The sequence below is a fragment of the Oncorhynchus keta genome, chromosome 9 (genome assembly GCF_023373465.1).
Source record: "Oncorhynchus keta strain PuntledgeMale-10-30-2019 chromosome 9, Oket_V2, whole genome shotgun sequence".
NCBI lineage: Eukaryota > Metazoa > Chordata > Actinopteri > Salmoniformes > Salmonidae > Oncorhynchus > Oncorhynchus keta.
The window spans coordinates 41,276,551-41,290,723 of NC_068429.1; the positions used below are offsets into that span (position 1 = coordinate 41,276,551).

Here is a 14,173-nt window from a genome sequence, read left to right on the forward strand (position 1 = left end):
AGATTTACACTAGTGCCTAGGGAGGAGGGTTTCCTCTGGACAGGACAGGGCCTTACTATACTGACCCAATAAGCATGTCTAAATGATGGTCCTTATTGGGACAGTGGCTAGGGGGTTTGTCATTGGTGCTAGTGGCCTGGGTTCAAGACCCGCTAGAGGGAATCACAAACGCCCTAACCACTGTCCCAATAATGGATACTTCTGTGGCATGTGCTTATTGGGTCAGCATAGTTAGGCCTTGTCCAGAATAAACCCGAACCCCTCCTCCCTTGGCATGAGTGTAGATGTGAAACAGCTTGGTAGGTGGAAGGCTGTGAGAAATAGGGTGAATGCACTTTGAAGTAAATCCCAGCTCTGTTAAAAGTACACTCATGAAAATTCAGGAGTGTACTTTAAACACATTAATGTGATCCACCAACAGACAACGGTACAGAAATATCTTAAATTGCTGAAATAAGTCAATCAAGTCAATGATAAGAGTCAGATTAACTGGTACCTGACATGGTGGTGTAGCAGGAAGAGCAGAGTACTGTGAACCACGAGGCTGTGAGTTCAAATCCCAAGTAAAGACATGTTTGCATATTAATGTCTGTACAAATTAACATGCACAAAGTAATCGCCTATATCAAATATGCAAGTTTAAAAGCCTTGTGTGTGAGTACCCCTTTGCAAATAAGTGAGTGACTAAGTAGAAGGGTAAAAAAAACGATTTCAACATACATTTTAGAGACGTTCACAAATGTTACAACCCGGCTAGAACGTCTAGGCGTTCCAGATTGTATGTAGGCCTTCAGTGGCGGAATGCAACGCCCGCATTTTAAAAGCAAACACAATGAACTCGAGTTCACATGAATGTCTTCTATTGTGAGAACATGGCAACTACATTCTGGGTCAATTCTAATTGACGTGAAGGGTAATGGTCTCTTGGAGACATTCCGTGCACTCTTAAGGTACGAGTTGAATACGCCCTGCAGTAGAGTATGTGCTAGCCATACTTCTGAGTGTGTGTGTGTGAGGTGAGAACACACCATAGATGTTTGCCAATTAACCACAGAACAGTGGCGTGCTGGAGCTGGTTGCTGTGATGGAACACCAGATGTGACTGCAGCCCAGCCTGTGGGAATGTGTTAGATTTACCACCTATGGAGCCGTGTTGTTGCTTTCCATATCTCAGCCATGTTTAGCATATTTTGTTTAATTTCGTTATGTGCCCTTAAACGAGACACTGAAATGAGCAAATAAGGGTAGTGACGAAGTAGGAAAAAAAAATCTGATTTCAACATATATTTTAGAGACGTTCACAAATGTTACAACGCGGCTAGAACGTCTAGGCGTTCCAGATTTTATGTAGGCCTTCAGTGGCGGAATGCAACGTCCGCATTTTTAAAAGCAAACGCAATGAATTCGGATTCACAAGTTGGGGCTATCAAAAGCCAACCCTCCTTCATATAACAATAATATTAATAATAATAATAAGTGGTAATTATGTAGCGCTTTTCAAGGGCCCGAAAAGCCCAGCCCTGAACCTCCCCTCTCCCCCGGTGGACTGGCTGGAAGGTGAATATTTGAAGGAGGGAAAGCCCATAAATATGAGCAAAGGGACATTTAATTAAATAAGCACTTCTTAAGAGTCCTCCTGGGCCCAATGCTTTTGTTTAAGCATGATTGATTGACTGCTATCTCTCCTGACCAGAACCATTAGTTTCGCCACTCCCCCTCCCTCCCCTCTTCTCTCTCCATCCCTCTGCAGTCCCCTCCCTTCTTCTCTCTCCATCCATTATTTTGTTACCTCTCCTCATGCTCTGTTTTTCCCTGTCTCTCTGTACCTCTCCCTCAGTCTCCCTGTACCTGAGCCTCTCTCCCTCTCTCACCCTCTCCCTGGGGACTAATATCTATCCTAACTGCTGACATGATAATGAGCCCATAGTAAGTCCAGCCATGCCCTGGGGCTAGCAAAGGGCTGAGGGGCAGGGCACTCCTTTCTTCTGTGTGTGTGTGTGTATATAAAAAGGTGCTGCTGTGACATATGTCACCCACTCAACTAACCGTAATCATGGTGTGCTATCATTGATCACTGAAAAACCTGCTTTAACAGGCAATATGTTCCCAATCGTACATTGGGCCAAAGCTCTAGTCTGTCATGCTCTGTTCTCTCCTTCCCAACTCCTCTCTCCCACCTATGTATTTTTTAGTTTATTTCTTCCTTCCACCCTCCTATTTTTATTTCTTTATTTCTCCCTCCCCCCGTCATGGTCTGCTCTGCTCTGCTGAGTTCTAGCTGTGAGATGTTGAGCTGCAGGGGAGTCTGCCTGGGGGCAGCTGAGCCGTGGAGTCTGCACACAGACAGACAGATTAAGAGTAAGGGGAGAGAGAGAGTAAACATTTGAGGGGTTTGTGGTGTTACCGTTTCCCTCTGATCATGTTCAGTTCCTACAGTACGTGTGCAGCCTGTCCCATCCTAGTCGTCCATCCTCCCTCCACTGGGAGCTCTGGACACACAGTACAGCATGGGGTTCACAAGGGCAGCACATAGGCATGGACCGTGTGTGAGTCTGTGTGTGTGTGTGTGCGCGCGCGGATGCGTGCTGGGGGAGCCAGGCAGGCTGGCAGACCCATTATAAATGCAGCGCTGGGGAGCAGGCCAGGGATTCACAGTAATTAGATGACAAAACGGTGTCGGCTGGAGATGAGAGAGAGGGGGTCATACACACACACACACACAGCTTCCACCGCAGGGCAATCTGTAAGTGTCAATCACCAGACTACCGCGGGAAAAGAGAGGGAGAGGGAGGGAGGGGAAGAGGGAGCCAGAGAAAGAACGCGAGTGGGACAGAAAGGGAAGAGAAAGTGAGGGGGAGGGAAGAGAGCAGGGGTTAAAGAGGCAAAGAGGGGGAAGGTGTGGGGTAGTAGGGCGTCAAAAAAAGGAGTGAGAGAGGAGAGAGAAAGAGGGGCATGGATGTAGAGTAAAGTTTAAGGCCGAGAGACAAAACGAGAAGACAGAACATAGATATGTGGTGAAATCATAAGGAAACAGAGCTGAAGACTCTGTACTAGTCAAGAATCAGGCCTTGTAATGTATTCTGCTTGTTTACTGTAGGATCACAAGACAACACACAAAGCCATGCAGCATTACATCGTAATAATCATCATTGTCGTAATCACCATTGTTCCAAAGTTAGAATTCGCTTTCAAGATACCCAGGGACGCCCAAAATATAAGAGAATAACAATGATAAACATGACATCACTATAGCAAGTTCAAGTAAATTACATAAGGAAAATGATCACGCATACAGCCGGACAAAGAAATGATGCTACTACTACTACCACCACCACCACTACATACAGTACTACATAGAGCCACGACAACATGGGACTCTTTTCCACATAACTGATGCAAGCAGTAAAATCTGATTGAAAAAAATAATAATAACTGATAAATACACACCACACCTATTGCTGCTACAATTATCTACTTTATAGGTCTAAATACATGTGGATAGCGTTATGGTCACGTATGTGATGATGAAAGGTGAAGTGTGCTCCATTCCATCAGGTGATGGGAGAGGATCCTCAATGTCTGCATCTTCAAAGTCTACCCACACACACACACACACACAGTGAGGATATAATAATAAAATGAAGGATATATTTAAGTGATAATGCCCTCGAAACCAGTGTTTGGCGGATATATTAGCATGGGTGTCGTTAGGCCTGAGATGAAGTCGTGGGGCGGCACCACGAATATATCGAATATATCCTTCAAACACCGGTTTCGAGGGCATTATCACTTTTATACAACGGGTTACCAACACATTCAAATAATGATTGACATATTTTCATGAAATGTTCCATTGCCGTACAGGCTGGCAACGTTCTTATCCCTTGCTTGCAAGCTACCCAACTACGGCTACCTTACAGCCACGTCAAAAAGTGCAGCATGATTAACAGCAAAGTAGCTGCATTTGCCTTTAAGCGGTTTTCTAGTGACATACATGATACATCCATAACAATGGGATAATGAGGCGAGATTCCGCCTGGCATAGAACATGTGCTCATTCGTCAGGACACTGTAGTTCAGAGGAGCTCGCCAACAACGCAGCGAACACAATTACTTCAAACTGAAGCTGGAAAGGCTGCAAACTTTTTTTTTTTTTAATTGGCATGTGTGTGTGTGTGTGTGTATCCATAAAAATTCTAGCTGATTCATGATTTCGATTGGCTGAGAAATGCTGCCTGTCTCCTCCCCCGATACGTTCACTACTATGGGACAGCTGGAGACGAATTTGAATATTGAAACAATGTTGTAAAAGTCTGCGAGTCAGACCGTAAGGTTTATACAAACCTCCGCTGTTGAAAACTAAATGTTAGTCTCAAAGAAATGTGAGAACGTCGAGATGCTTTTTATAGTGGAGATCACGTTTATAAACTACCTGGCTGGGCTGATGAGACACTGGATTGCGCAGTCAGATGGAACAGAGTAAATAGGCATTTTAACATCATAGATTTAGCCGGTGGTAACTTGTGGAAGACACACCAATCAGCATTAGACCCACCCGGTGTATAAATTAAGGACATATTTCAGCCCATGTTTAGATTGAGTCTCACAAAACGAGCAACATTCTTCTTTTTCCTTTCCCCCAATTGTTTTCTCATTATCTGGGTTTATTGTTGGCCTTGTATATTCATTATGTTTTTACATTGTTGGCCTTGTAAATGTATTAGTCCATGATTGTTTTGTACACACCACGCAAGCACTCATGCACAGCTCAAACCAGAAGTAAAACAGGACTTGGAATAGCTCCTCCCTTATGACAAGACACCTTCCTTTACATGATGCGTTTTCTTTTCACAATAGCAATGGCCGTTTCTTGTTACTTTTTGATAATGAGGCAAACAACTCCAGCCACAAAACATTCTATACATCATTTGAAGAGGCTGGTCCCTGGTCCTCTCTTCAGCCTCCTGTTGTTTAGCATCTGGCAACACATAAAGAGATATATTTAAGACAGATGCAGTGCATTCGGAAATTATTCAGACCCCTTCACTTTTTCCACATTTTGTTTACGTTACAGCCTCGTTTTTATCCTTATCAATCTACACACAATGCAAATGACAAATAATGAAGAGTAATACCTTATTTACATAAATATTCAGACCCTTTGCTTTGAGACTCGAAATTGAGCTCAAGTGCATCCTGTTTCCATCGATCATCCTTAAGATGTTTCTACAACTTCAATAGAGTCCACCGGTGGTTAATTCAATTGATTGGACATGATTTGGAAAGGCACACCTGTCTATATATGGTCCCACAATTGACAGTGCATGTCAGAGCAAAAACCAAGCCATGAGGTCAGAATTGTCCATAGAGCTCCAAGACAGGATTGTATCGAGGCACAGATCTGGAAGTAAGGGTACCAAAAAAATGTGTGCAGCATTGAAAGTCCCCAAGAACACAGTTTGGAACCACCACGACTCTTCCTAGAGCTGGCCGTCAGACCAAACTGAGTAAATTGGGGGAGAAGGGCTTTGGTGAGGGAGGTGACCAAGAACCTATTGGTCACTCTGACAGAGCTCCAGTGTTCCCAGGTGGCGCAGCGGTCTAAGGAACTGCATCTCAGTGCTCGAGGCGTCACTACAGACCCTTGCTCAATTCCAGGCTGTATCACAACCGGCTATAATTGGGAAGGTCGTCCGGTTTAGGGTTTGGCCGGGGTAGGCTGTCATTGTAAATAATAATCTGTTCTTAACTGACTTGCCTAGTAAAACAAAGGTTTAAAAAAAACATTTTAAAATAATGGGAGAACCTTCCAGAATCTTTGGCCTGAATGCTAAGTGTCACGTCTGGATCAAACCTGGCATCATCCCAACGGTGAAGCATGGTGATGGCAGTATCATGCTGCGAGGATGTTTTTCAGCGGCAGGAACTGGGAGACTAGTGAGGATCGAGGGAAAGACGAACGGAGCAAAGTACAGATGATCTTTGATGAAAGCGCTCTGGAACAGGTTTAGGACGTCAGACTGGGGTGAAAGTTGACCTAACAGGACAACAACCCTAAGCACACAGCCAAGACAACGCAGGAATGGCTTCGGGACAAATCTCTGATTGTCCTCAAGTGGCCCAGCCAGAGCCCGGTCCTGAAACCGATCGAACATCTCAGGAGAGACCTGAAAATAGCTACGCAGCGACGCTCCCCATCCAACCTGACAGAGCTTGAGAGGATCTGCAGAGAACCTGCAGAGAACGGGAGAAACTCCCCAAATACAGGTGTGCCAAGCTTGTAGCTTCAAACCCAAGAAGACTTGAGGCTGAAAGATTTATGAGGAGATTTGAGGGAAAACAACTATTTCATCAATTTTAGAATAAGGCTGTCATGCACCAAAATGTGGAAAACGACAAAGGGTCTGAATACTTTCCGAAAGCACTGTAGATAAATAGATAGAAGTAGCAGAAACACACACACTAGACATACTTTGCTGCAGGTAGTCAATGAACGGACTTGCTAACAGGAAACCCAGCAGGGCGAACAGCAGTAACACACTCAAGGTCGTCATTCTTTACTACAGCACATAGAAAACACAATTTTCATTCATTATCAATAAGACAGTGAATATTCAGATTTCAGATTCATATCAGGTGGAGTAGAGTACAGTTCAATTAAAAAGGCAAACTTACCTCAAGAGTTTGAGGATGGAGGTTTCGGTTGATAGCTGACTAGGATGGAGTTTCTGAACCTTTCCGGAGACCAAGTTGCATGTCTTCTACTTTATATAGTGGGGTTTCATCCTCCTATCTGCCACACCCTTTACACACACACACACACACCTCACACTCGCTGTGTGTACTTACCTATACAAATATGTACTCAGGCTCATCATGTTGCATGCATCTTGTTATTTTTACTACAGTTGAAGGGAAAAACAGAACACTACCATATATTTATCACGTCTCCCATTGACATTTATGAATGATTAACATGAAAGTCAAGAGTTGTGCACGCTAATGTCAACTCTGAACCAGCCCTTTAGGCCCACATATGACCCAAACTAAATAACATGACTTGTTATTCTTGATTTGCCCGTGTTTTATATATTTCCATACTATGAGGTTGGAATAAGACTGTGAAATTATGAAAATTATGATAATGAAATTTTAATGTACGAGCTGTTTGAAAAGACATGAAATTTCAGCGGGATGGAGTTTTGGCCTGCCCGGTGACATCCCCAGTTAGTTAATAGTTCCAAAAGTTCCAAAACACAATCTCAGCCTATGCCTCCCTCCAGTCCCTCGACTTCTTGGCACTGACGGAAACATGGATCACCACAGATAACACTGCTACTCCTACTGCTCTCTCTTCGTCCGCCCACGTGTTCTCGCACACCCCGAGAGCTTCTGGTCAGCGGGGTGGTGGCACCGGGATCCTCATCTCTCCCAAGTGGTCATTCTCTCTTTCTCCCCTTACCCATCTGTCTATCGCCTCCTTTGAATTTCATGCTGTCACAGTTACCAGCCCTTTCAAGCTTAACATCCTTATCATTTATCGCCCTCCAGGTCCCCTCGGAGAGTTCATCAATGAGCTTGATGCCTTGATAAGCTCCTTTCCTGAGGATGGCTCACCTCTCACAGTTATGGGCGACTTTAACCTCCCCACGTCTACCTTTGACTCATTCCTCTCTGCCTCCTTCTTTCCACTCCTCTCCTTTTGACCTCACCCTCTCACCTTCCCCCTACTCACAAGGCAGGCAATACGCTCGACCTCATCTTTACTAGGTGCTGTTCTTCCACTAACCTCATTGCAACTCCCCTCCAAGTCTCCGACCACTACCTTGTATCCTTTTCCCTCTCGCTCTCATCCAACACTTCCCACACTGCCCCTACTCGGATGGTATCGCGCCGTCCCAACCTTCGCTCTCTCTCCCCCGCTACTCTCTCCTCTTCCATCCTATCATCTCTTCCCTCTGCTCAAACCTATCTCCTGATTCTGCCTCCTCAACCCTCCTCTCCTCCCTTTCTGCATCCTTTGACTCTCTATGTCCCCTATCCTCCAGGCCGGCTCGGTCCTCCCCTCCCGCTCCGTGGCTCGACGACTCATTGCGAGCTCACAGAACAGGGCTCCGGGCAGCCGAGCGGAAATGGAGGAAAACTCGCCTCCCTGCGGACCTGGCATCCTTTCACTCCCTCCCTCTACATTTTCCTCCTCTGTTCTCTGCTGCTAAAGCCACTTTCTACCACTCTAAATTCCAAGCATCTGCCTCTAACCCTAGGAAGCTCTTTGCCACCTTCTCCTCCCTCCTGAATCCTCCTCCCCTCCCCCCTCCTCCCTCTCTGCAGATGACTTCGTCAACCATTTTGAAAAGAAGGTCGACGACATCCGATCCTCGTTTGCTAAGTCAAACGACACCGCTGGTTCTGCTCACACTGCCCTACCCTGTGCTCTGACCTCTTTCTCCCTCTCTCTCCAGATGAAATCTCGCGTCTTGTGACGGCCGGCCGCCCAACAACCTGCCCGCTTGACCCTATCCCCTCCTCTCTTCTCCAGACCATTTCCGGAGACCTTCTCCCTTACCTCACCTCGCTCATCAACTCATCCCTGACCGCTGGCTACGTCCCTTCCGTCTTCAAGAGAGCGAGAGTTGCACCCCTTCTGAAAAAACCTACACTCGATCCCTCCGATGTCATCAACTACAGACCAGTATCCCTTCTTTCTTTTCTCTCCAAAACTCTTGAACGTGCCGTCCTTGGCCAGCTCTCCCGCTATCTCTCTCAGAATGACCTTCTTGATCCAAATCAGTCAGGTTTCAAGACTAGTCATTCAACTGAGACTGCTCTTCTCTGTATCACGGAGGCGCTCCGCACCGCTAAAGCTAACTCTCTCTCCTCTGCTATCATCCTTCTAGACCTATCGGCTGCCTTCGATACTGTGAACCATCAGATCCTCCTCTCCACCCTCTCCGAGTTGGGCATCTCCGGCGCGGCCCACGCTTGATTGCGTCCTACCTGACAGGTCGCTCCTACCAGGTGGCGTGGCGAGAATCTGTCTCCTCACCACGCGCTCTCACCACTGGTGTCCCCAGGGCTCGGTTCTAGGCCCTCTCCTATTCTCGCTATACACCAAGTCACTTGGCTCTGTCATAACCTTACATGGTCTCTCCTATCATTGCTATGCAGACGACACACAATTAATCTTCTCCTTTCCCCCTTCTGATGACCAGGTGGCGAATCGCATCTCTGCATGTCTGGCAGACATATCAGTGTGGATGACGGATCACCACCTCAAGCTGAACCTCGGCAAGACGGAGCTGCTCTTCCTCCCGGGGAAGGACTGCCCGTTCCATGATCTCGCCATCACGGTTGACAACTCCATTGTGTCCTCCTCCCAGAGCGCTAAGAACCTTGGCGTGATCCTGGACAACACCCTGTCGTTCTCAACTAACATCAAGGCGGTGGCCCGTTCCTGTAGGTTCATGCTCTACAACATCCGCAGAGTACGACCCTGCCTCACACAGGAAGCGGCGCAGGTCCTAATCCAGGCACTTGTCATCTCCCGTCTGGATTACTGCAACTCGCTGTTGGCTGAGCTCCCTGCCTGTGCCATTAAACCCCTACAACTCATCCAGAACGCCGCAGCCCGTCTGGTGTTCAACCTTCCCAAGTTCTCTCACGTCACCCCGCTCCTCCGCTCTCTCCACTGGCTTCCAGTTGAAGCTCGCATCCGCTACAAGACCATGGTGCTTGCCTACGGAGCTGTGAGGGGAACGGCACCTCAGTACCTCCAGGCTCTGATCAGGCCCTACACCCAAACAAGGGCACTGCGTTCATCCACCTCTGGCCTGCTCGCCTCCCTACCACTGAGGAAGTACAGTTCCCGCTCAGCCCAGTCAAAACTGTTCGCTGCTCTGGCCCCCAATGGTGGAACAAACTCCCCACGACGCCAGGACAGCGGAGTCAATCACCACCTTCCGGAGACACCTGAAACCCCACCTCTTTAAGGAATACCTAGGATAGGATAAAGTAATCCTTCTCACCCCCCTTAAAAGATTTAGATGCACTATTGTAAAGTGGCTGTTCCACTGGATGTCATAAGGTGAATGCACCAATTTGTAAGTCGCTCTGGATAAGAGCGTCTGCTAAATGACTTAAATGTAAATGTAAATGTAAAACATCTGCCAATAACAGCTAGTTTTCGGTTTTCCCCTCCCGGACCCAGACAGTCCTAGCAAATTTCTTTCGAGAAATTGCTCTTTTCTAATAAGCTATTTTTGTTTATTATTGACAATTTTAATTGAAATCAAATCACAGTAAGGTACTTAATTGTTACCCAGAAATAATTTGATATTGAGATAAAAACAGCTGCATTGGACCTTTCTCTAACATGAACCCTAAATGAAACCATATGACAACCAAAGATTGACAGTCATGTCAATTATAATGTTATGACATTTTTTTCAAATGTAGGCCAAAATATCTTATGAAAAGAGCAAAATGTCAATAATGTGAAAGAAATCACAAGATCAGGTTTTGGTTCAACTTGCTCAACCAGTGGAGACTGCTCAGACGAAGGGGAGGACCATCCTCAGAGAATTTCCTAAAAATATTGCGAAACATTAAAAACAAACAGCACTCTGTAGGGTAGCACCATGTTGTAGCCAGAGGACAGCTAACTTCCGTCCTCCTCTTGGTACATTGACTTCCATACAAAACCTAGGAGGCTCGTGGTTAATCACCCCTTACATAGACTTACACAGTAATTCTAACAACTTCCGGAGGACCAGTCTCTATAATGCTCTTGCATTATAAACTGACATGTTGACCACCCATTCAAAGTAAATACATCTGGTACTGAAAGCATAAGCTACAGTTAGCTAGCACTGCAGTGCATAAAAATGTGGCGAGTAGACTCAAAGATAGATAATAGTTGAACAGTTTAAGAAATTAAGGAGAAGCGAGGGAGAGAAAGATCTAACTTTCACTTAGCTAGTGAATGCAGCTAGCTAGTTTAGCCTACTCAAACACCCGGCTCAAACACAGGGATGCCATGTTAGCTAGCTGCCTATGGCTATCCAGCCCTGGAACTTTTCTAAGTCAAGGTAACCTTTGGTTTTATTCATTTATTGCCATCAGGGCCCGCCGGTGTAACTGCTAAACTGCTTGCTGTACACTGTATGATTGTAGAGGGTTTAGTAACACATTATTTCTAGTTGCTATGTTAACCATGAAATCAGCTAATATGGTGACAACGATGTAGGCTGTGTGTAGCGGTTAGGGGTTATGATACGAAGGTTTGGCTTGGAAAGGTTCTCGCCTGGTCAGACAGCTGATGTGTTGTGCACTGAAGTCCACAAGCGAAAGGAAATGGTGAGAGGAGAGCGCATAGATGCTAGAAGGAATTAATGAGCAAAGTGATCACAATGCTTATATGTGGCTGCTATGAAAGTGAACTGTGTTTGCGTGTGATCATGGGTGTGTTCATTCTGCCGATTCTGTTGAAAAACGTGTCATAAAAAGAGGCAAACGGAACAGTGAAAAACATACCGGAGTTTGTCCTATAGAAACTTTTGTTTGCAATTGTTGGACTAAATGATTACAGCCTAGATCAGCTAGTTGCCTTGTGCACCTACGTTGTAAACGTCCATTCATAGGCTATAGGTTGTAGCAACTTTATGATGGGTATAGGGAAAATGTTAGTATCATGTAGTAGCCTAAACCTATCGATGTTACATTGAGCTGGATGAACAGAATATGAATGACAACCATCTAATATGCTGTAATAGAAATGAGGCCAATGACCACAACAAGAAAAAACAATCGTCCTCCCTCATCTTCAAAACGGCACTGTGCTCAACATTTCTAAATACAAGAAAAGATTTAAAAAAGATAAAACAGTTGATCAGGTGAGTCTTCTCCTCTAACACAGGAGAAAATAAACAGAAACAGTTCCTGGTAGAGATCCCATCCCGTCAGGCTGTTTACCTATCAACCTCCTCCCAGATCCCCATTGGCATGGAATAAGCCTACCAATTGGAAACGTGGATAGAGTAATGGGTCCACAGTTTTCAATAACAATTAGATGTGACAATAAGTCAGTCAGCAGGAATGTGCAGTATTTTAGTCTGTTGGCTGTTCAGTATCCACACAGAGTGTAGAACCTGTATCAGATGCTTGAGGCCTGGGACTGCATCTGAAATGGCACACCTGCAGTATATAGTACACTACCTTTGTCCAGAAGCCCATAGGATCTGATCCAAAGTAGTGCACTATACTCCCATTGTATATGAACAGGGAAACATTTGTTAATTTGGCTCTATACTCCAGCATTTTGGATTTAAGATTTTTTTTTAATTCACGAGGCAACAGTACAGAATGACACTTTATTTACAAGATATTTTGTTATAGCCATCTGTTTTACTGCTTAGAAACAAAAGCACTTTATGTATCATGACATACGTAGGAAGACGTGTGCTGAAAGATTGGGGGGAAAAAACAGGATACAAAATGTGAATTTTATTCCAAACCCCAATTTTACAGCAATTCTGTAGAATGGCCCAGAATAGGGAATAGTGTGCCATTTCAGACACAGACATTCAAATACTACAGTACCACCTCTTGATAAATGCATGACTAAGCAAAACTGGAAGTTAGGATTTTGCCCCAGAGTGATGTACCATGGGAGGAGGCCTGATACTGTAGGGGGCCCCGAGGGTTGGACCTCTACCCGGATCTCTACCAGTTGATTTTTCTTTGTTTTTGAGGAAACCTGATCTTCTGTTTGTCTTCAAGTATTTAATTGTTAGGTGAAAAGTTAAAACACTGTCTTGTTCTTACCCACAGTGTCTTCAAGTATTTAATTGTTAGGTGAAAAGCTAAAAACACTGTCTCGTTCTTACCCACAGTGTCTTCAAGTATTTAATTGTTAGGTGAAAAGCTAAAAACACTGTCTTGTTCTTACCCACAGTGTCTTCAAGAAGTAATCGCCCACCTTGATTTTTCCCACATTCTGTGTTACAAAGTGAGATTCAAATTGTAGTATTCAATCCCCTGAGTCAACACATGTTAGAACCACTTTTGGCAGCAATTACAGCTGTGAGTATTTCCGAACTTTGCAAACCTGGATTGTACAATATTTGCCCATTATTTTTGAAATTCTTCAAGCTCTGTCAAGTTGGTTGTTGACCATTGCTAGAAAGCCATTTTCTAGTATTTCCATATTTTCAAACTGATTCAAGTCAAAACTGTAACTAGGCCACTTGGGAACATACATGTCTTCTTGGTAAGTAACTCCACTGTATATTTGGCCTTGTGTTTTAGGTTATTGTCCTGCTAAAAGGTGGATTTGTCTCCCAGTGTTTGGAAACCAGACTGAAACAGGGTTTCCTCTGGGAAACCTTGCTGATGACAAGCATACCCATATTACAGCCACCACCAAACTTGAACATTTTATTAAGAGTGGTACTCAGTGATGTTGTGTTGGATTTTCCTCAAACACAAAGTTTTGTATTCAGGACACAGAGTTCATTTATTTGCCACATTTTTTGCAGTATTACTTTAGTGCCTTATTGCAAACAGGAGGCATGTTCTGGAATATTTGCATTCTGTACAGGCTTCCTTCATTTAGGTTAGTGTCGTGGAGTAACTTACAATGTTGTTGATCTATCCTCAGATTTCTTTCACAGCCATTTAACTCTAACTGGTTTAAAATCACTATTGGCCTCATGGTGAAATCTCTGAGCAGTTTCCTTCCTCTCCGGCAACTGAGTTACGAAGGACGCCTATATCTTTCTGAATACTTTCCAAAGGCCCTGTACCTTTTATAAAATAATCAAATGACCCATGTACTGTATATTGATTTCCAAAGCAGCAATTCTAACTAGTGGGTTTCTGCATGCATCTCTCTGGTAGATCAGCGTGGTTGGACCGTCAGGTAGACAGGCCTGTGTGTGTCTGTTCTATTGAGTGGGCACAATGTGGAGCTCTGTTGGCATATCTCCAGCAAGCAGTGTGTGTGTGTAGGGACATGAGTCCAGACAATGGGTGAGCAGAGCTTCCCCATGTTTGTGCACAGAGCCAACACACATTGAGCATGCTTACAAAACATAACCCTCTGTATGTACTGTAACACACAGACACAGGAGCTCAGAACAGGGACATGCACTGCATTTCTCAAGAGGATACGATC

At 44.8% G+C, this 14,173-nt stretch overlaps 1 long non-coding RNA gene across 1 annotated transcript; it reads right to left on the reverse strand.

Annotated features, from left to right (window-relative positions):
• Nucleotides 1-3,074: 3,074 nt before the first annotated feature.
• Nucleotides 3,075-7,225, reverse strand: LOC118387845 (uncharacterized). The gene is made up of 3 exons (XR_004826460.2): nucleotides 6,676-7,225; nucleotides 6,473-6,560; nucleotides 3,075-4,978 (listed from the first exon to the last, which is right to left on the reverse strand). It is a non-coding gene; the product is annotated as an uncharacterized LOC118387845 (long non-coding RNA).
• Between the last annotated feature and the right edge of the window lie 6,948 nt (nucleotides 7,226-14,173).